At 48.1% G+C, this 23,379-nt stretch overlaps 1 protein-coding gene across 2 annotated transcripts in view; it reads left to right on the top strand.

Moving 5' to 3' along the window:
• Positions 1-23,379, top strand: part of COL19A1 (collagen type XIX alpha 1 chain) — a 1,307,565-nt gene that overhangs the window by 436,658 nt on the left and 847,528 nt on the right. The window lies entirely within an intron of this gene.

Genomic DNA, 23,379 nt, shown 5'->3' with positions numbered 1-23,379 from the left:
AAACAGACTATTGGCTTCTGTTGGCCCCCATACACAATACAGATAGTTAGCAAACAGACCATTGGCTTCTGTAGGCCCACATACACAATAAAGATAGTCAGCAAACAAACCATTGGCTTCTGTAGGCCCCCATACACAATACAGATAGTCAGCAAACAGACCATTGGCTTCTGTAAGCCCCCATACACAATACAGATAGTCAGCAAATAGACCATTGGCTACTGTAGGCCCCCCATACACAATACAGATAGTCAGCAAATAGACCATTGGCTTCTGTAAGCCCCCATACACAATACAAATAGTCAGCAAAGAGACCATTGGCTACTGTAAGCCCCCATACACAATACAGATAGTCAGCAAACAGACCATTGGCTTCTGTAGGCCCCCATACACAATACAAATAGTCAGCAAACAGACCATTGGCTTCTGTAGGCCCCCATACACAATACAGATAGTTAGCAAACAGACCATTGGCTTCTGTAAGCCCCCATACACAATACAGACGGTCAGCAAACAGACAATTGGCTTCTGTAGGCCCCCATGCACATTACAGATAGTCAGCAAACAGACCATTGGCTTCTGTAAGCCCCCATACACAGTACAGATAGTCAGCAAACAGACCATTGGATTCTGTAGGCCCACATACACAATAAAGATAGTCAGCAAACAGACCATTGGCTTCTGTAGGCCCCCATACACAATACAGATAGTCAGCAAACAGACCATTGGCTTCTGTAAGCCCCCATACACAATACAGATAGTCAGCAAATAGACCATTGGCTACTGTAGGCCCCCCATACACAATACAGATAGTCAGCAAACAGACCATTGGCTTCTGTAAGCCCCCATACACAATACAAATAGTCAGCAAACAGACCATTGGCTTCTGTAGGCCCCCATACACAATACAAATAGTCAGCAAACAGACCATTGGCTTCTGTAGGCCCCCATACACAATACAGATAGTTAGCAAACAGACCATTGGTTTCTGTAAGCCCCCATACACAATACAGACGGTCAGCAAACAGACCATTGGCTTCTGTAGGCCCCCATACACAATACAGATAGTCAGCAAACAGACCATTGGCTTCTGTAAGCCCCCATACACAATACAGATAGTCAGCAAATAGACCATTGGCTTCTATAAGCCCCCATACACAATACAGATAGTCAGCAAACAGACCATTGGCTTCTGTAGGCCCACATACACAATAAAGATAGTCAGCAAACAGACCATTGGCTTCTGTAGGCCCCCATACACAATACAGATAGTCAGCAAACAGACCATTGGCTTCTGTAAGCCCCCATACACAATACAGATAGTCAGCAAATAGACCATTGGCTACTGTAGGCCCCCCATACACAATACAGATAGTCAGCAAACAGACCATTGGCTTCTGTAAGCCCCCATACACAATACAAATAGTCAGCAAACAGACCATTGGCTTCTGTAAGCCCCCATACACAATACAGATAGTCAGCAAATAGACCATTGGCTACTGTAGGCCCCCCATACACAATACAGATAGTCAGCAAACAGACCATTTGCTTCTGTAAGCCCCCATACACAATACAGATAGTCAGCAAACAGACCATTGGCTTCTGTAAGCCCCCATACACAATATAAATAGTCAGCAAACAGACCATTGGCTTCTCTTGGCCCCCATACACAATACAGATAGTTAGCAAACAGACCATTTGCTTCTGTAAGTCCACATACACAATACAGATGGTCAGCAAACAGACCATTGGCTTCTGTAAGCCCCGATACACAATACAGATAGTCAGCAAAAAGACCATTGGCTTCTGTAAGCCCCCATACAGAATATAGATAGTCAGCAAACAGACCATTGGCTTCTGTAGGCCCCATGCACAATACAGATAGTCAGCAAACAGACCATTGGCTTCTGTAGGCCCCCATACACAGTACAGATAGTCAGCAAACAGACCATTGGCTTCTGTAGGCCCCCATACACAATACAAATAGTCAGCAAACAGACCATTGGCTTCTGTAGGCCCCCATACACAATACAGATAGTTAGCAAACAGACCATTGGCTTCTGTAAGCCCCCATACACAATACAGACGGTCAGCAAACAGACAATTGGCTTCTGTAGGCCCCCATGCACAATACAGATAGTCAGCAAACAGACCATTGGCTTCTGTAAGCCCCCATACACAGTACAGATAGTCAGCAAACAGACCATTGGATTCTGTAGGCCCACATACACAATACAAATAGTCAGCAAACAGACCATTGGCTTCTGTAAGCCCCCATACACAATACAGATAGTCAGCAAATAGACCATTGGCTACTGTAGGCCCCCCATACACAATACAGATAGTCAGCAAACAGACCATTGGCTTCTGTAAGCCCCCATACACAATACAAATAGTCAGCAAACAGTCCATTGGCTTCTGTTGGCCCCCATACACAATACAGATAGTTAGCAAACAGACCATTTGCTTCTGTAAGTCCACATACACAATACAGATGGTCAGCAAACAGACCATTGGCTTCTGTAAGCCACGATACACAATACAGATAGTCAGCAAAAAGACCATTGGCTTCTGTAAGCCCCCATACAGAATATAGATAGTCAGCAAACAGACCATTGGCTTCTGTAGGCCCCATGCACAATACAGATAGTCAGCAAACAGACCATTGGCTTCTGTAGGCCCCCATACACAATACAGATAGTCAGCAAACAGACCATTGGCTTCTGTAGGCCCACATACACAATACAAATAGTCAGCAAACAGACCATTGGCTTCTGTAGGCCCCCATACACAATACAAATAGTCAGCAAACAGACCATTGGCTTCTGTAAGCCCCCATACACAATACAGAAAGTCAGCAAACAGACCATTGGCTTCTGTAGGCCCCCATACACAATACAGATAGTTAGCAAACAGACCATTGGCTTATGTAAGCCCCCATACACAAAACAGATAGTAAGCAAACAGACCATTGGCTTCTGTAAGCCCCCATACACAATACAAATAGTAACCAAACAGACCATTGGCTTCTGTAAGCCCCCCTATATAATACAGATAATCAGCAAACAGAGCATTGGCTTCCGTAAGCCCCCATACGCAATACAGATAGTCAGCAAACAGACCATTGACTTTTGTAAGCCCCCATACACAATACAAATAGTCAGCAAACAGACCATTGGCTTCGGTAGGCCCCCATACACAATATAGATAGTCAGCAAACAGAGCATTGGCTTCTGTAAGCCCCCATACACAATACAGATGGTCAGCAAACAGAGCATTGGCTTCTGTAAGCCCCCATACACAATACAGATGGTCAGCAAACAGACAATTTGTTTCTGTAAGCCCCCATACACAATACAGATAGTCAGCAAAGAGACCATTGGCTTCTGTAAGCCCCCATACACAATACAGATAGTCAGCAAACAGACCATTAGCTTCTGTAAGTCCCCATACACAATACAGATAGTCAGCAAACAGACCATTGGCTTCTGTAGGCCCCCATACACAATAGAGATAGTTAGCAAACAGACCATTGGCTTCTGTAAGCCCCCATACACAATACAGATAGTCAGCAAACAGACCATTAGCTTCTGTAAGTCCCCATACACAATACAGATAGTCAGCAAACAGACCATTGGCTTCTGTAGGCCCCCATACACAATACAGATAGTCAGCAAACAGACCATTGGCTTCTGTAGGCCCCCATACACAATACAGATAGTCAGCAAACAGACCATTGGCTTCTGTAAGCCCCCATACACAATACAGACGGTCAGCAAACAGACAATTGGCTTCTGTAGGCCCACATACACAATACAAATAGTCAGCAAACAGACCATTGGCTTCTGTAAGCCCCCATACACAATACAGATAGTCAGCAAATAGACCATTGGCTACTGTAGGCCCCCCATACACAATACAGATAGTCAGCAAACAGACCATTGGCTTCTGTAGGCCCCCCATACACAATACAAATAGTCAGCAAACAGACCATTGGCTTATGTTGGCCCCCATACACAATACAGATAGTCAACAAACAGACCATTGGCTTCTGTAAGCCCCCATACACAGTACAGATAGTCAGCAAACAGACCATTGGCTTCTGTAAGCCCCCATACACAATTCAGATAGTCAGCAAACAGACCATTGGCTTCTGTAAGCCCCCATACACAATTCAGATAGTCAGCAAATAGACCATTGGCTTCTGTAAGCCCCCATACACAGTACAGATAGTCAGCAAACAGACCATTGGCTTCTGTAAGCCCCCATACACAATACAGATAGTCAGCAAACAGACCATTGGCTACTGTAGGCCCCCATACACAATACAGATAGTCAGCAAACAGATCATTGGCTTCTGTAAGCCCCCATACACAATACAGATAATCAGCAAACAGACCATTGGCTTCTGTAGGCCCCCATACACAATACAGATAGTCAGCAAACAGACCATTGGCTTCTGTAAGCCCCCATACACAATACAGATAGTCAGCAAACAGACCATTGGCTACTGTAGGCCCCCATACACAATACACATAGTCAGCAAAAAGATCATTGGCTTCTGTAAGCCCCCATACACAATACAGATAGTCAGCAAACAGACCATTGGCTTCTGTAGGCCCCCATACACAATACAGATAGTCAGCAAACAGACCATTGGCTTCTGTAAGCCCCCATACACAATACAGACGGTCAGCAAACAGACAATTGGCTTCTGTAGGCCCCCATGCACAATGCAGATAGTCAGCAAACAGACCATTGGCTTCTGTAAGCCCCCATACACAATACAGATAGTAAGCAAACAGACCATTGGCTTCTGTAAGCCCACATACACAATACAGATAGTCAGCAAACAGACCATTGACTTTTGTAAGCCCCCATACACAATACAAATAGTCAGCAAACAGACCATTGGCTTCTGTAAGCCCCCATACACAATACAGATGGTCAGCAAACAGACCATTGGCTTCTGTAAGCCCCCATACACAATACAAATAGTCAGCAAACAGACCATTGGCTTCTGTAGGCCCCCATACACAATACAAATAGTCAGCAAACAGTCCATTGGCCTCTGTAAGCCCCCATACACAATATAGATAGTCAGCAAACAGACCATTGGCTTCTGTAAGCCCCCATACACAATACAGAAAGTCAGCAAACAGACCATTGGCTTCTGTAGGCCCCCATACACAATACAGATAGTCAGCAAACAGACCATTGGCTTCTATAAGGCCCCATACACAATACAGATAGTCAGCAAACAGACCATTGGCTTCTGTAAGCCCCCATACACAATACCGATAGTCAGCAAACAGACCATTGGCTTCTGTAGGCCCCCATACACAATACAGATAGTCAGCAAACAGACCATTGGCTTCTGTAGGCCCCCATACACAATACAGATAGTCAGCAAACAGACCATTGGCTTCTGTAGGCCCCCATACACAATACAGATAGTCAGCAAACAGACCATTGGCTTCTGTAGGCCCCCATACACAATACAGATAGTCAGCAAACAGACCATTGGCTTCTGTAGGCCCCCATACACAATACAGATAGTCAGCAAACAGACCTTTGGCTTCTGTAAGCCCCCATACACAATACAGATAGTCAGCAAACAGACCATTGGCTTCTATAAGCCCCCATACACAATACAGATAGTCAGCAAACAGACCATTGGCTTCTGTAGGCCCACATACACAATACAGATAGTCAGCAAACAGACCATTGGCTTCTGTAGGCCCCCATGCACAATACAGATATTCAGCAAACAGACCATTGGCTTCTGTAAGCCCCCATACACAATACAGATAGTCAGCAAACAGACCATTGGCTTCTGTAGGCCCCCATACACAATACAAATAGTCAGCAAACAGACCATTGGCTTCTGTAAGCCCCCATACACAATACAGATAGTCAGCAAACAGACCATTGGCTTCTGTAAGCCCCCATACACAATACAAATAGTCAGCAAACTGTCCATTGGCCTCTGTAAGCCCCCATACACAATACAGATAGTCAGCAAACAGACCATTGGCTTCTGTAAGCTCCCATACACAATACAGATAGTCAGCAAACAGACCATTGGCTTCTATAAGCCCCCATACACAATACAGATAGTCAGCAAACAGACCATTGGCTTCTGTAGGCCCACATACACAATAAAGATAGTCAGCAAACAGACCATTGGCTTCTGTAGGCCCCCATACACAATACAGATAGTCAGCAAACAGACCATTGGCTTCTGTAAGCCCCCATACACAATACAGAAAGTCAGCAAACAGACCATTGGCTTCTGTAGGCCCCCATACACAATACAGATAGTCAGCAAACAGACCATTGGCTTCTATAAGGCCCCATACACAATACAGATAGTCAGCAAACAGACCATTGGCTTCTGTAAGCCCCCATACACAATACAGATAGTCAGCAAACAGACCATTGGCTTCTGTAGGCCCCCATACACAATACAGATAGTCAGCAAACAGACCATTGGCTTCTGTAGGCCCCCATACACAATACAGATAGTCAGCAAACAGACCATTGGCTTCTGTAGGCCCCCATACACAATACAGATAGTCAGCAAACAGACCATTGGCTTCTGTAGGCCCCCATACACAATACAGATAGTCAGCAAACAGACCATTGGCTTCTGTAGGCCCCCATACACAATACAGATAGTCAGCAAACAGACCTTTGGCTTCTGTAAGCCCCCATACACAATACAGATAGTCAGCAAACAGACCATTGGCTTCTATAAGCCCCCATACACAATACAGATAGTCAGCAAACAGACCATTGGCTTCTGTAGGCCCACATACACAATACAGATAGTCAGCAAACAGACCATTGGCTTCTGTAGGCCCCCATGCACAATACAGATATTCAGCAAACAGACCATTGGCTTCTGTAAGCCCCCATACACAATACAGATAGTCAGCAAACAGACCATTGGCTTCTGTAGGCCCCCATACACAATACAAATAGTCAGCAAACAGACCATTGGCTTCTGTAAGCCCCCATACATAATACAGATAGTCAGCAAACAGACCATTGGCTTCTGTAAGCCCCCATACACAATACAAATAGTCAGCAAACTGTCCATTGGCCTCTGTAAGCCCCCATACACAATACAGATAGTCAGCAAACAGACCATTGGCTTCTGTAAGCCCCCATACACAATACAGATAGTCAGCAAACAGACCATTGGCTTCTATAAGCCCCCATACACAATACAGATAGTCAGCAAACAGACCATTGGCTTCTGTAGGCCCACATACACAATAAAGATAGTCAGCAAACAGACCATTGGCTTCTGTAGGCCCCCATACACAATACAGATAGTTAGCAAACAGACCATTGGCTTCTGTAAGCCCCCATACACAATACAGACGGTCAGCAAACAGACCATTGGCTTCTGTAGGCCCCCATACACAATACAGATAGTCAGCAAACAGACCATTGGCTTCTGTAGGCCCCCCATACACAATACAGATAGTCAGCAAACAGACCATTGGCTTCTGTAAGCCCCCATACACAATACAAATAGTCAGCAAACAGACCATTGGCTTCTGTTGGCCCCCATACACAATACAGATAGTTAGCAAACAGACCATTGGCTTCTGTAGGCCCACATACACAATAAAGATAGTCAGCAAACAAACCATTGGCTTCTGTAGGCCCCCATACACAATACAGATAGTCAGCAAACAGACCATTGGCTTCTGTAAGCCCCCATACACAATACAGATAGTCAGCAAATAGACCATTGGCTACTGTAGGCCCCCCATACACAATACAGATAGTCAGCAAACAGACCATTGGCTTCTGTAAGCCCCCATACACAATACAAATAGTCAGCAAAGAGACCATTGGCTACTGTAAGCCCCCATACACAATACAGATAGTCAGCAAACAGACCATTGGCTTCTGTAGGCCCCCATACACAATACAAATAGTCAGCAAACAGACCATTGGCTTCTGTAGGCCCCCATACACAATACAGATAGTTAGCAAACAGACCATTGGCTTCTGTAAGCCCCCATACACAATACAGACGGTCAGCAAACAGACAATTGGCTTCTGTAGGCCCCCATGCACAATACAGATAGTCAGCAAACAGACCATTGGCTTCTGTAAGCCCCCATACACAGTACAGATAGTCAGCAAACAGACCATTGGATTCTGTAGGCCCACATACACAATAAAGATAGTCAGCAAACAGACCATTGGCTTCTGTAGGCCCCCATACACAATACAGATAGTCAGCAAACAGACCATTGGCTTCTGTAAGCCCCCATACACAATACAGATAGTCAGCAAATAGACCATTGGCTACTGTAGGCCCCCCATACACAATACAGATAGTCAGCAAACAGACCATTGGCTTCTGTAAGCCCCCATACACAATACAAATAGTCAGCAAACAGACCATTGGCTTCTGTTGGCCCCCATACACAATACAGATAGATAGTTAGCAAACAGACCATTGGCTTCTGTAGGCCCCCATACACAATACAAATAGTCAGCAAACAGACCATTGGCTTCTGTAGGCCCCCATACACAATACAGATAGTTAGCAAACAGACCATTGGTTTCTGTAAGCCCCCATACACAATACAGACGGTCAGCAAACAGACCATTGGCTTCTGTAGGCCCCCATACACAATACAGATAGTCAGCAAACAGACCATTGGCTTCTGTAAGCCCCCATACACAATACAGATAGTCAGCAAATAGACCATTGGCTTCTATAAGCCCCCATACACAATACAGATAGTCAGCAAACAGACCATTGGCTTCTGTAGGCCCACATACACAATAAAGATAGTCAGCAAACAGACCATTGGCTTCTGTAGGCCCCCATACACAATACAGATAGTCAGCAAACAGACCATTGGCTTCTGTAAGCCCCCATACACAATACAGATAGTCAGCAAATAGACCATTGGCTACTGTAGGCCCCCCATACACAAAACAGATAGTCAGCAAACAGACCATTGGCTTCTGTAAGCCCCCATACACAATACAAATAGTCAGCAAACAGACCATTGGCTTCTGTAAGCCCCCATACACAATACAGATAGTCAGCAAATAGACCATTGGCTACTGTAGGCCCCCCATACACAATACAGATAGTCAGCAAACAGACCATTGGCTTCTGTAAGCCCCCATACACAATATAAATAGTCAGCAAACAGACCATTGGCTTCTCTTGGCCCCCATACACAATACAGATAGTTAGCAAACAGACCATTTGCTTCTGTAAGTCCACATACACAATACAGATGGTCAGCAAACAGACCATTGGCTTCTGTAAGCCCCGATACACAATACAGATAGTCAGCAAAAAGACCATTGGCTTCTGTAAGCCCCCATACAGAATATAGATAGTCAGCAAACAGACCATTGGCTTCTGTAGGCCCCATGCACAATACAGATAGTCAGCAAACAGACCATTGGCTTCTGTAGGCCCCCATACACAGTACAGATAGTCAGCAAACAGACCATTGGCTTCTGTAGGCCCCCATACACAATACAAATAGTCAGCAAACAGACCATTGGCTTCTGTAGGCCCCCATACACAATACAGATAGTTAGCAAACAGACCATTGGCTTCTGTAAGCCCCCATACACAATACAGACGGTCAGCAAACAGACAATTGGCTTCTGTAGGCCCCCATGCACAATACAGATAGTCAGCAAACAGACCATTGGCTTCTGTAAGCCCCCATACACAGTATAGATAGTCAGCAAACAGACCATTGGATTCTGTAGGCCCACATACACAATACAAATAGTCAGCAAACAGACCATTGGCTTCTGTAAGCCCCCATACACAATACAGATAGTCAGCAAATAGACCATTGGCTACTGTAGGCCCCCCATACACAATACAGATAGTCAGCAAACAGACCATTGGCTTCTGTAAGCCCCCATACACAATACAAATAGTCAGCAAACAGACCATTGGCTTCTGTTGGCCCCCATACACAATACAGATAGTTAGCAAACAGACCATTTGCTTCTGTAAGTCCACATACACAATACAGATGGTCAGCAAACAGACCATTGGCTTCTGTAAGCCACGATACACAATACAGATAGTCAGCAAAAAGACCATTGGCTTCTGTAAGCCCCCATACAGAATATAGATAGTCAGCAAACAGACCATTGGCTTCTGTAGGCCCCCATACACAATACAGATAGTCAGCAAACAGACCATTGGCTTCTGTAGGCCCCATGCACAATACAGATAGTCAGCAAACAGACCATTGGCTTCTGTAGGCCCACATACACAATACAAATAGTCAGCAAACAGACCATTGGCTTCTGTAGGCCCCCATACACAATACAAATAGTCAGCAAACAGACCATTGGCTTCTGTAAGCCCCCATACACAATACAGAAAGTCAGCAAACAGACCATTGGCTTCTGTAGGCCCCCATACACAATACAGATAGTTAGCAAACAGACCATTGGCTTATGTAAGCCCCCATACACAATACAGATAGTAAGCAAACAGACCATTGGCTTCTGTAAGCCCCCATACACAATACAAATAGTAACCAAACAGACCATTGGCTTCTGTAAGCCCCCCTATATAATACAGATAATCAGCAAACAGAGCATTGGCTTCCGTAAGCCCCCATACGCAATACAGATAGTCAGCAAACAGACCATTGACTTTTGTAAGCCCCCATACACAATACAAATAGTCAGCAAACAGACCATTGGCTTCGGTAGGCCCCCATACACAATATAGATAGTCAGCAAACAGAGCATTGGCTTCTGTAAGCCCCCATACACAATACAGATGGTCAGCAAACAGAGCATTGGCTTCTGTAAGCCCCCATACACAATACAGATGGTCAGCAAACAGACAATTTGTTTCTGTAAGCCCCCATACACAATACAGATAGTCAGCAAAGAGACCATTGGCTTCTGTAAGCCCCCATACACAATACAGATAGTCAGCAAACAGACCATTAGCTTCTGTAAGTCCCCATACACAATACAGATAGTCAGCAAACAGACCATTGGCTTCTGTAGGCCCCCATACACAATACAGATAGTCAGCAAACAGACCATTGGCTTCTGTAGGCCCCCATACACAATACAGATAGTCAGCAAACAGACCATTGGCTTCTGTAAGCCCCCATACACAATACAGACGGTCAGCAAACAGACAATTGGCTTCTGTAGGCCCACATACACAATACAAATAGTCAGCAAACAGACCATTGGCTTCTGTAAGCCCCCATACACAATACAGATAGTCAGCAAATAGACCATTGGCTACTGTAGGCCCCCCATACACAATACAGATAGTCAGCAAACAGACCATTGGCTTCTGTAGGCCCCCCATACACAATACAAATAGTCAGCAAACAGACCATTGGCTTATGTTGGCCCCCATACACAATACAGATAGTCAACAAACAGACCATTGGCTTCTGTAAGCCCCCATACACAGTACAGATAGTCAGCAAACAGACCATTGGCTTCTGTAAGCCCCCATACACAATTCAGATAGTCAGCAAACAGACCATTGGCTTCTGTAAGCCCCCATACACAATTCAGATAGTCAGCAAATAGACCATTGGCTTCTGTAAGCCCCCATACACAGTACAGATAGTCAGCAAACAGACCATTGGCTTCTGTAAGCCCCCATACACAATACAGATAGTCAGCAAACAGACCATTGGCTACTGTAGGCCGCCATACACAATACAGATAGTCAGCAAACAGATCATTGGCTTCTGTAAGCCCCCATACACAATACAGATAATCAGCAAACAGACCATTGGCTTCTGTAGGCCCCCATACACAATACAGATAGTCAGCAAACAGACCATTGGCTTCTGTAAGCCCCCATACACAATACAGATAGTCAGCAAACAGACCATTGGCTACTGTAGGCCCCCATACACAATACACATAGTCAGCAAAAAGATCATTGGCTTCTGTAAGCCCCCATACAGAATATAGATAGTCAGCAAACAGACCATTGGCTTCTGTAGGCCCCCATACACAATACAGATAGTCAGCAAACAGACCATTGGCTTCTGTAAGCCCCCATACACAATACAGACGGTCAGCAAACAGACAATTGGCTTCTGTAGGCCCCCATGCACAATGCAGATAGTCAGCAAACAGACCATTGGCTTCTGTAAGCCCCCATACACAATACAGATAGTAAGCAAACAGACCATTGGCTTCTGTAAGCCCACATACACAATACAGATAGTCAGCAAACAGACCATTGACTTTTGTAAGCCCCCATACACAATACAAATAGTCAGCAAACAGACCATTGGCTTCTGTAAGCCCCCATACACAATACAGATGGTCAGCAAACAGACCATTGGCTTCTGTAAGCCCCCATACACAATACAAATAGTCAGCAAACAGACAATTGGCTTCTGTAAGCCCCCATACACAATACAGATAGTCAGCAAACAGACCATTGGCTTCTGTAAGCCCCCATACACAATACAGATAGTCAGCAAACAGACCATTGGCTTCTGTAAGCCCCCATACACAATACAGATAGTCAGAAAACAGACCATTAGCTTCTGTAAGTCCCCATACACAATACAGATAGTCAGCAAACAGACCATTGGCTTCTGTAGGCCCCCATACACAATACAGATAGTCAGCAAACAGACCATTGACTTTTGTAAGCCCCCATACACAATACAGATAGTCAGCAAACAGACCATTGGCTTCGGTAGGCCCCCATACACAATACAGATAGTCAGCAAACAGACCATTTGCTTCTGTAAGCCCCCATACACAATACAGATGGTCAGCAAACAGACCATTGGCTTCTGTAAGCCCCCATACACAATACAGATGGTCAGCAAACAGACCATTGGCTTCTGTAAGCCCCCATACACAATACAGATGGTCAGCAAACAGACCATTGGCTTCTGTAGGCCCCCATACACAGTACAGATAGTCAGCAAACAGACCATTGGCTTCTGTAAGTCCCCATACACAATACAGATAGTCAGCAAACAGACCATTGGCTTCTGTAGGCCCCCATACACAGTACAGATAGTCAGCAAACAGACCATTGGCTTCTGTAAGCCCCCATACACAGTACAGATAGTCAGCAAACAGACCATTGGCTTCTGTAAGCCCCCATACACAGTACAGATAGTCAGCAAATAGACTATTGGCTTCTGTAAGCCCCCATACACAATACAGATAGTCAGCAAACAGACCATTGGCTTCTGTAGGCCCCCATACACAATACAGATAGTCAGCAAACAGACCATTAACTTTTGTAAGCCCCCATACACAATACAGATAGTCAGCAAACAGACCATTGGCTTCTGTAAGCCCCCATACACAATACAGATAGTCAGCAAACAGACCATTGAATTTTGTAAGCCCCCATACACAATACAAATAGTCAGCAAACAGACCATTGGCTTCTGTAGGCCCCCATACACAATACAGATAGTCAGCAAACAGACCATTTGCTTCTGTAAGCCCCCATACACAATACAGATGGTCAGCAAACAGACTATTGGCTTCTGTAAGCCCCCATACACTATACAGATAGTCAGCAAACAGACCATTGGCTTCTGTAAGTCCCCATACACAATACAGATAGTCAGCAAACAGACCATTGGCTTCTATAAGCCCCTATACACAATACAGATAGTCAGCAAACAGACCTTGGCTTCTGTAAGCCCCCATACACAATACAGATAGTCAGCAAACAGAGCATTGGCTTCTGTAAGCCCCCATACACAATACAGATAGTCAGCAAACAGACCATTGGCTTCTGTAGGCCCCCATACACAATATTTATAGTCAGCAAACAGACCATTGGCTTCTGTAGGCCCCCATACACAATATAGATAGTCAGCAAACAGACCTTGGCTTCTGTAAGCCCCCATACACAATACAGATAGTCAGCAAACGGACCATTTGCTTCTGTAAGCCCCCATACACAATACAGATAGTCAGAAAACAGACCATTGGCTTCGGTAGGCCCCCATACACAATTCAGATAGTCAGCAAACGGACCATTGGCTTCTGTAAGCCCCCATACACAATACAGATAGTCAGCAAACAGATCATTGGCTTCTGTAGGCCCCCATACACAGTACAGATAGTCAGCAAACAGACCATTGGCTTCTGCAGGCCCCCATACACAATACAGATAGTCAGCAAACAGACCATTGGCTTCTGTAAGCCCCCATACACAGTACAGATAGTCAGCAAATAGACTATTGGCTTCTGTAAGCCCCCATACACAATACAGATAGTCAGCAAACAGACCTTTGGCTTCTGTAAGCCCCCATACACAATACAGATAGTCAGCAAACAGACCATTGGCTTCTGTAAGCCCCCATACACAATACAGATAGTCAGCAAACAGACCATTGGCTTCTGTAAGTTCCCATACACAGTACAGATAGTCAGCAAACAGACCATTGGCTTCGGTATGCCCCCATACACAATACAGATAGTCAGCAAACAGACCATTGGCTTCTGTAAGCCCCCATACACAATACAGATAGTCAGCAAACAGCGCATTGGCTTCTATAGGCCCCCATACACAATATAGATAGTTAGCAAGCAGACCATTGGCTTCTATAGGCCCCCCTACACCATATAGATAGTCAGCAAACGGACCATTGGCTTCTGTAAGCCCCCATACACAATACAGATAGTCAGTAAACAGACCATTGGCTTCTGTAGGCCCCCATACACAATACAGATAGTCAGCAAACAGACCATTGGCTTCTATAATGTTAGGGCCAGGTGGACGGGCAGACCCAGGAGGTGGATCCACTGGGCCGAACTCCCCGATGATGGCAAGGGGTCCGGTAGCCGGAGCACTATAGGTAGCAGGACAGTCCGGGCACAAGAGCACAATGGAGAAGTCCCTGGGACCACGGAGTCACTGATGGTAGTCCGGGTGACGGAGCTCAGGTTCGGAAGCCGGGATGATGTCAGGCGGGGTCCGGAACCGTTGGAGCGAGATGACGGGTCACCGCAGGGAACAGAGATGGTACGGACTGTCAGGATGGCAGATAGGTAGCGTTTGGGGTTCGGGATTCGGCAGGACCGGATGGCAAGGCAGGATCGGCTCTAGAAGAGAGAGAGGTAAGTATCTCACAGGAACACAAGGAGACCTGACTCCTAGCTTGGGAAACACGAAGAACAGTCCCCGCCTACTTGGACATTAAACCCCTTTATACCCTGTACCTGTGTGCTTCATTTCCTGTCAGTGGACGCTGGCCCTTTAAGAAAGGGTCAGTGACCGCGCGCGCGCCCTAATGCGCATGCGCGCGGCCCGGGTGCCAGAAGCCAGAGCAGGAAGCTGTGAGGAGGAAGCAGCAGAGCCGGGCTGGGGCTGGGAAGCCGACGGGCGCCGGGAGCGGGGACCAGGAGGCCTGGGAAGCGCGGGCAATGGAGGCTGGAGAGCGGGGAGCGTGGCAGGTGAGCCGGGGAGCGGAGCAGGGGACCCGGGGAGCGTGACAGTACCCCCCCACGCCCCCCTCCCCGCAACTGGGACAGGAGGGCACGGATCAGAGGAGTGCCCACATTCTCCCGGGGCTCCCAGGACCTATCCTCAGGACCATACCCTGCCCAGTCCACCAGGAAGAACTGTCGACCCCGTACGGTCTTCATGGCCACGATATCCCTTACCGCATAGATGTCGTCATCGGCAATAGGAGGAGGAGCCGAACTGGCAGCAGCGGAGAAGGGACCAAGGACAACCGGCTTGAGCAGAGAGACGTGGAAGGAGTTGGGTATCCTCATCGTGGCCGGGAGCTGCAGTTTGTAGGAGACCTCATTGATCTTGCTGAGGACTTTAAACGGCCCGATGTAGCGAGGTCCCAGCTTGTAGGATGGTAGCTTCAATCGGACGTACTTGGAAGCAAGCCAGACGAGATCTCCTGGAGAGAAACACGGAGGATCCAGACGCCTCTTGTCTGCGTGTCTCTTTATCCGCAGGGAGGCACGTGCAAGGGACGCCTTAACTGAGTCCCAAATGGTTGTGAAGTCACGGGCTACAGCATCAGCAGCAGGGATATCCGAGGAAGAGGATACAGGCAATGGGACGGTAGGCTGAAGTCCGTAAACGACATGGAAGGGAGAGCTGGAGGAGGACTCACTGACGTGGTGATTATGGGAGAATTCAGCCCAAGGAAGAAGCGTGGACCAATCGTCATGATGGGCGTTGACGTAGTGACGTAAGAAGGAGGTCAATATCTGATTGACCCGTTCCACTTGGCCATTCGACTGAGGATGGTAGGCTGAAGAAAAGTCCAGAGTCACTCCCAGATGTTTGCAGAGAGCCCTCCAGAAGCGGGAGGTGAACTGAGTTCCTCTGTCGGACACAATGTGTGATGGAAAGCCATGCAAGCGGAAGATGTGATGTATATAGGCGTCCGCGAGTTCCTGGGCAGAGGGCAGTCCAGCCATAGGGACGAAATGAGCCATTTTAGAGAACCGATCCACCACGACCCATATGACTGTGTGTCCGGAGGACAATGGCAAGTCCGTAATAAAGTCCATCGCAATGTGTTGCCACGGAACTGAGGGTATAGGCAGAGGCAGAAGACGGCCATATGGCAGGTGTTTGGGCGTCTTGTTCCTGGCACAAGAGGAGCAGGCAGAGACAAAAGAGGCGACGTCCGTGCGAAGGGATGGCCACCAGTAATGACGTACAATCGCACTCCAAGTTCTCTTCTGACCAGCATGACCGGCTGTTTTCGAGGCATGGCCCCAGTGTAACACTTTTTGCCTGTCAGTCTCAGAGACATAGGTCTTCCCAGGCGGTATCTGGGCCAGGGTGACAGGAGCCACCGGAATGATTTTACTAGGACAGATGATGGATTGGGATGTCTCCTCCTCCTGCTCCTTGGGCATGAAAGACCTGGACAAGGCATCAGCGCGTACATTCTTGTCCGCGGGTCGGAAATGGAGCTGGAAATCGAATCTGGCAAAGAACAAGGACCACCTGGCTTGCCGTGGGTTCAGTCGCTGAGCAGACCGCAGGTATTCCAGGTTCTTGTGGTCCGTGTAAATAATAACGGGGTACACTGCTCCTTCCAGAAGATAGCGCCATTCCTCCAGAGCCAGTTTGACTGCCAATAGCTCTCGGTCACCGATGGTGTAGTTGCGTTCAGGCGCTGAGAAGCTCTTGGAGAAGAAACCGCAAGTCACCATCTTCCCGGAGGAGGACTTCTGCATGAGCACTGCTCCGGCTCCCGAGGAGGAGGCATCCACCTCCAAGGTGAACTGGCGGTTTAACTCCGGACGATGGAGTACAGGAGAGGAGGCAAATGCCCGCTTCAGAGAGCCAAACGCGGCGTCGGCCGCAGGTGACTAGTCCTTTGGATTAGCCCCCTTCTTGGTCAAGGCGGAGAGAGGAGCAGTCAGAGCAGAGAAGTGAGGGATGAACTGGCGGTAATAGTTGGCGAATCCCAGAAAGCGTTGGATTGCCTTCAGTCCAGAAGGAGGAGGCCAGTTGAGAATGGAAGAGACCTTCTTTGGATCCATCTGCAGTCCGGTATCGGTGATGAGGTAACCCAGGAAGGGGAGAGAAGACTGCTCAAAAACACACTTCTCGTACTTGGCGTACAGACGATTCTCTCTCAGTCTTTGTAGAACCAGTTGCACGTTCTCTCTGTGGGTCTGGAGGTCCGGAGAGAAGACAAGGATATCATCCAGATACACCACCACACAGACGTAGAGAAGGTCCCGGAAAACGTCGTTCACTAATTCTTGGAAGACTGCTGGTGCGTTACACAGGCCGAAGGGCATCACGCAGTATTCATAGTGCCCATCGCGAGTATTGAACGTGGTCTTCCATTCGTCCCCCGAGCGGATACGGACCAGGTTGTAGGCACCCCGAAGATCCAACTTGGTGAACACACAAGCTCCTCTAAGCCGATCAAACAATTCGGGGATGAGCGGCAGGGGGTACTTGTTTTTCACGGTGATTTGGTTCAATCCCCGGTAGTCTATGCATGGGCGTAAGTCGCCCTCTTTCTTCTTAACGAAGAAGAAGCCGGCTCCAGCAGGAGAGGAGGATCTCCGAATGAATCCCCTTGCCAGGCTCTCTGTGATGTACGTAGACATGGCCCTTGTTTCAGCTGGAGACAGTGGATATATCCGTCCTCAGGGTGGTGTAGTTCCCGGGAGCAGGTCAATGGCACAATCGTAAGGACGATGTGGCGGAAGCACCTCTGACTCCTTTTTATCAAAGACGTCCGCGAAGGACCAATAGGCCGAGGGCAGTCCCGGTAGGGACTCTGGAACCGGAGGTCGCCGGATGGGTTGTATGGTCTTCAGACAGTTCTCATGGCAAGAAGAGCCCCATCGGGTGATTTCACCAGTGCCCCAGCTGACTGATGGTTCGTGTGTCCGTAACCAGGGAAGTCCCAGCAGGATTTGATGTGACATGTGTGGGAGGACGTAGAGAGCGATGTTCTCAGTGTGCAGAGCACCGATACGCAGTTCGACCGGCCTGGTGATCCAGGAGATGGTGTCAGAGAGGGGTCTCCCATCCACAGAGGCTATCACGAGGGGTTTGTCGAGTGGAGTAACAGGCACCTGGTACTTGTCCACCGTGGCCTGCTGGATGAAATTGCCTGCTGCCCCAGAATCGAGGTACGCCTCAGCCGTGAACCGCGTCTCTCCCGTTGTCACTTGCACAGTCCATGTGACCGGGTCTGAGAGAGTCCCAGCACCTAGGGTGGCCTCTCCTACCAACCCTAGGCTTTGGAGTTTCCCGGCCTCTCTGGACAGGAGCGTAGCAGGTGTGTGCCCTCTCCGCAGTAGAAGCAGAGACCCTTGGCGAGCCGCTCTGCTCGACGTTGTTCAGACTGCCGCACACGGTCGATCTGCATGGGCTCATGGACGGAGACACCAGATGCCGTTGACTGGAGTACGGCGGGCTTCTGCGGAGGAGAGGAATGCCGTACCGGGCGTCTCTCATGGGACACCTCTTTGGATCGCTCCTGAAAGCGAATGTCCACTCGAGTCGCTAGGGTAATCAGGGCATCTAGGGTGGACGGTACGTCACGACCAGCCAGCTCATCTTTGATTCGACCCGAGAGTCCTTCCCAGAAGGCGGCGGTTAGGACCTCGTTGTTCCACCCGAGTTCCGAAGCCAAGGTGCGAAAACGGATGGCGTATTGACCCACCGTCAGAGTTCCCTGACGTAACCGGAGAAGAGATGAGGCAGACGCGGAGGCGCGTCCGGGCTCGTCAAAGGTGCCACGAAATGCCTGCAGGAACTCCTGGAGGTTCTTGGTCATAGGGTCCTCCTTCTCCCACAAGGGGTTCATCCACGCCAGTGCCTCGCCCTCTAGATGAGACATTATGAAGGTGACCTTGGCTTGGTCGGAGGCAAACAAATGCGGCAGCTGCGTGAAATGGAGGGAGCATTGGTTTATAAATCCCCTGTAGGTCTTGGGATCTCCGGCGTATCGGGGTGGTGAGGCCAAACGAAGCCTGGAAGCATCCGAGGAGGCTGCCACGGGAGCTGGGGCCGTGGATTGTCTAGTGGAGGCCTGAGACGCTGAAGATGTGACCGATGCTTGTAGCGTGTTCAAGCGGGCGTCCACGGAAGTCATAAAGTTCACCATGCGGGTCTGGGTCTCACGCTGGCGTTGGAGTTCCTCATGCAAGGCCGCTAGTGCTTCGGCGGGATCCATGGCCTGTTCTTACTGTTAGGGCCAGGTGGACGGGCAGACCCAGGAGGTGGATCCACTGGGCCGAACTCCCTGATGATGGCAAGGGGTCCGGTAGCCGGAGCACTATAGGTAGCAGGACAGTCCGGGCACAAGAGCACAATGGAGAAGTCCCTGGGACCACGGAGTCACTGATGGTAGTCCGGGTGACGGAGCTCTGGTTCGGAAGCCGGGATGATGTCAGGCGGGGTCCGGAACCGTTGGAGCGAGATGACGGGTCACCGCAGGGAACAGAGATGGTACGGACTGTCAGGATGGCAGATAGGCAGCGTTCGGGGTTCGGGATTCGGCAGGACCGGATGGCAAGGCAGGATCGGCTCTAGAAGAGAGAGAGGTAAGTATCTCACAGGAACACAAGGAGACCTGACTCCTAGCTTGGGAAACACGAAGAACAGGCCCCGCCTACTTAGACATTAAACCCCTTTATACCCTGTACCTGTGTGCTTCATTTCCTGTCAGTGGACGCTGGCCCTTTAAGAAAGGGTTAGTGACCGCGCGCGCGCCCTAATGCGCATGCGCGCGGCCCGGGTGCCAGAAGCCAGAGCAGGAAGCTGTGAGGAGGAAGCAGCAGAGCCGGGCTGGGGCTGGGAAGCCGACGGGCGCCGGGAGCGGGGACCAGGAGGCCTGGGAAGCGCGGGCAATGGAGGCTGGAGAGCGGGGAGCGTGGCAGGTGAGCCGGGGAGCGGAGCAGGGGACCCGGGGAGCGTGACATATAAGCCCCCATACACAATACAGATAGTCAGCAAACAGACCATTGGCTTCTGTAGGCCCCCATACACAGTACAGATAGTCAGCAAACAGACCATTGGCTTCTGTAAGCCCCCATACACAGTACAGATAGTCAGCAAACAGACCATTGGCTTCTGTAAGCCCCCATACACAATACAGATAGTCAGCAAACAGACCATTGGCTTCTGTAAGTCCCCATACACAGTACAGATAGTCAGCAAACAGACCATTGGCTTCTGTAAGCCCCCATACACAATACAGATAGTCAGCAAATAGACCATTGGCTACTGTAGGCCCCCATACACAATACAGATAGTCAGCAAACAGATCATTGGCTTCTGTAAGCCCCCATACACAATACAGATAATCAGCAAACAGACCATTGGCTTCTGTAAGCCCCCATACACAATACAAATAGTCAGCAAACAGACCATTGGCTTCTGTAAGCCCCCATACACAGTACAGATAGTCAGCAAACAGACCATTGGCTTCTGTAAGCCCCCATACACAATACAGATAGTCAGCTAACAGACCATTGGCTACTGTAGGCCCCCATACACAATACAGATAGTCAGCAAACAGACCATTGGCTTCTGTAAGCCCCCATACACAATACAGATAGTCAGCAAACAGACCATTGGCTTCTTTAGGCCCCCATACACAATATAGATAGTCAGCAAACAGACCATTGGCTTCTGTAAGTCCCCATACACAGTACAGATAGTCAGCAAACAGACTGTTGGCTTCTGTAAGTCCCCATACACAGTACAGATAGTCAGCAAATAGACCATTGGCTTCGGTAGGCCCCCATACACAATACAGATAGTCAGCAAACAGAGCATTGGCTTCTATAGGCCCCCATACACAATATAGATAGTTAGCAAGCAGACCATTGGCTTCTATAGGCCCCCCTACACAATACAGATAGTCAGCAAACAGAGCATTGGCTTCTGTAGGCACCCATACACAATACAGATAGTCAGCAAACAGACCATTGGCTTCTGTAGGCACCCATACACAATACAGATAGTCAGCAAACAGACCATTGGCTTCTATAAGCCCCCATACACAATACAGATAGTCAGCAAACAGACCATTGGCTTCGGTAGGCCCCCATACACAATACAAATAGTCAGCAAACAGACCTTTGGCTTCTGTAAGCCCCCATACACAATACAGATAGTCAGCAAAAAGACCATTGGCTTCTGTAAGCCCCCATACACAATACAGTTAGTCAGCAAACAGACCATTGGCTTCTGTAGGCCCCCATGCACAATACAGATAGTCAGCAAACAGACCATTGGCTTCTGTAAGCCCCCATACACAATACAAATAGTCAGCAAACAGACCATTGGCTTCTGTAAGTCCCCATACACAGTACAGATAGTCAGCAAACAGACCATTGGGTTCTATAAGCCCCCATACTCAATACAGATAGTCAGCAAACAGACCATTGGCTACTGTAGGCCCCCATACACAATACAGATAGTCAGCAAACAGACCATTGGCTTCTGTAAGCCCCCATACACAATACAAATAGTCAGCAATCAGACCATTGGCTTCTGTAAGTCCCCATACGTGGTACAGATAGTCAGCAAACAGACCATTGGCTTCTGTAAGCCCCCATACACAATACAGATAGTCAGCAAACAGACCATTGGCTACTGTAGGCCCCCATACACAATACAGATAGTCAGCAAACAGACCATTGGCTTCTGTAAGCCCCCATACACAATACAGATAGTCAGCAAACAGACCATTGGCTTCTATAGGCCCCCATACACAATATAGATAGTTAGCAAGCAGACCATTGGCTTCTATAGGCCCCCCTACACAATATAGATAGTCAGCAAACAGACCATTGGCTTCTATAGGCCCCCATACACAATACAGATAGTCAGCAAACAGACCATTGGCTTCTGTAGGCCCCCATACATAATGTAGATAGTCAGAAAAAAGACCATTGGCTTCTGTAGGCCCCTATGCACAATATAGATAGTCAGCAAACAAACAGACCATTGGCTTCTGTAGGCCCCCATACACAATATACAGTAGATACGCTGGAAAAAGCCTACCAATTTCAGCAAATGCAGCTGACCCACTAGTGCTTAGTGGCTCTGAACTCTCCCGCACTAGTGTTTAGTGGCTCTAGACTCTCTGAACTCTCCCCCACTAGTGCTTAGTGGCTCTGAATTCTCCCCCACTAGTGCTTAGTGGCTCTGAACTCTCCCCCACTAGTGCTTAGTGGCTCTAGACTCTCCCCCACTAGTGGTTAGTGGATCTGAACTCTCCCTAACTAGTGTCTAGTGGCTCTGAACTCTCCCCCACTAGTGTTTAGTGGCTCTGAACACTCCCCCACTAGTGTTTAGTGGCTCTCAACTTTCCCCCACTAGTGTTTATTGGCTCTAGACTCTCCCCCACTAGTGTTTAGTAGCTCTGAACTCTCCCCCACTAGTGTTTAGTGGCTCTGGACTCTCCCCCACTAGTGTTTAGTGGCTCTGGACTCTCCCCCACTAATGTTTAGTGGCTCTGAATTCTCCCCCACTAGTGTTTAGTGGCTCTGGACTCTCCCCCACGAGTGATTAGTGGCTGTCAACGCTCTTCCACTAGTGTTTTGTGGCTCTGGACTCTCCCCCACTAGTGTTTAGTGGCTCTCAACTTTCCCCCACTAGTGTTTATTGGCTCTGAACTCTCTCCCACCAGTGTTTAGTGGCTCTGGACTGTCCCCCAACATTGGGGGAGATAAGGGTTATTCTTCTCGGGGAAAAAATATATTTTTCTTGGGGAGCTTTAAAATAGAAGTGTATTATTTTAATTCTGCTCACACCATTGCATTGAAATGCAATAACAGGCGATCAAAATGTCGCATCTATGTAAAAATAGTATAATTAAAATTGGCAGATCAAGACGCAAA

This window comes from Anomaloglossus baeobatrachus, chromosome 3 (assembly GCF_048569485.1).
Source record: "Anomaloglossus baeobatrachus isolate aAnoBae1 chromosome 3, aAnoBae1.hap1, whole genome shotgun sequence".
NCBI classification, from domain to species: domain Eukaryota; kingdom Metazoa; phylum Chordata; class Amphibia; order Anura; family Aromobatidae; genus Anomaloglossus; species Anomaloglossus baeobatrachus.
This window is presented reverse-complemented; position numbering and strand designations above follow the sequence as displayed.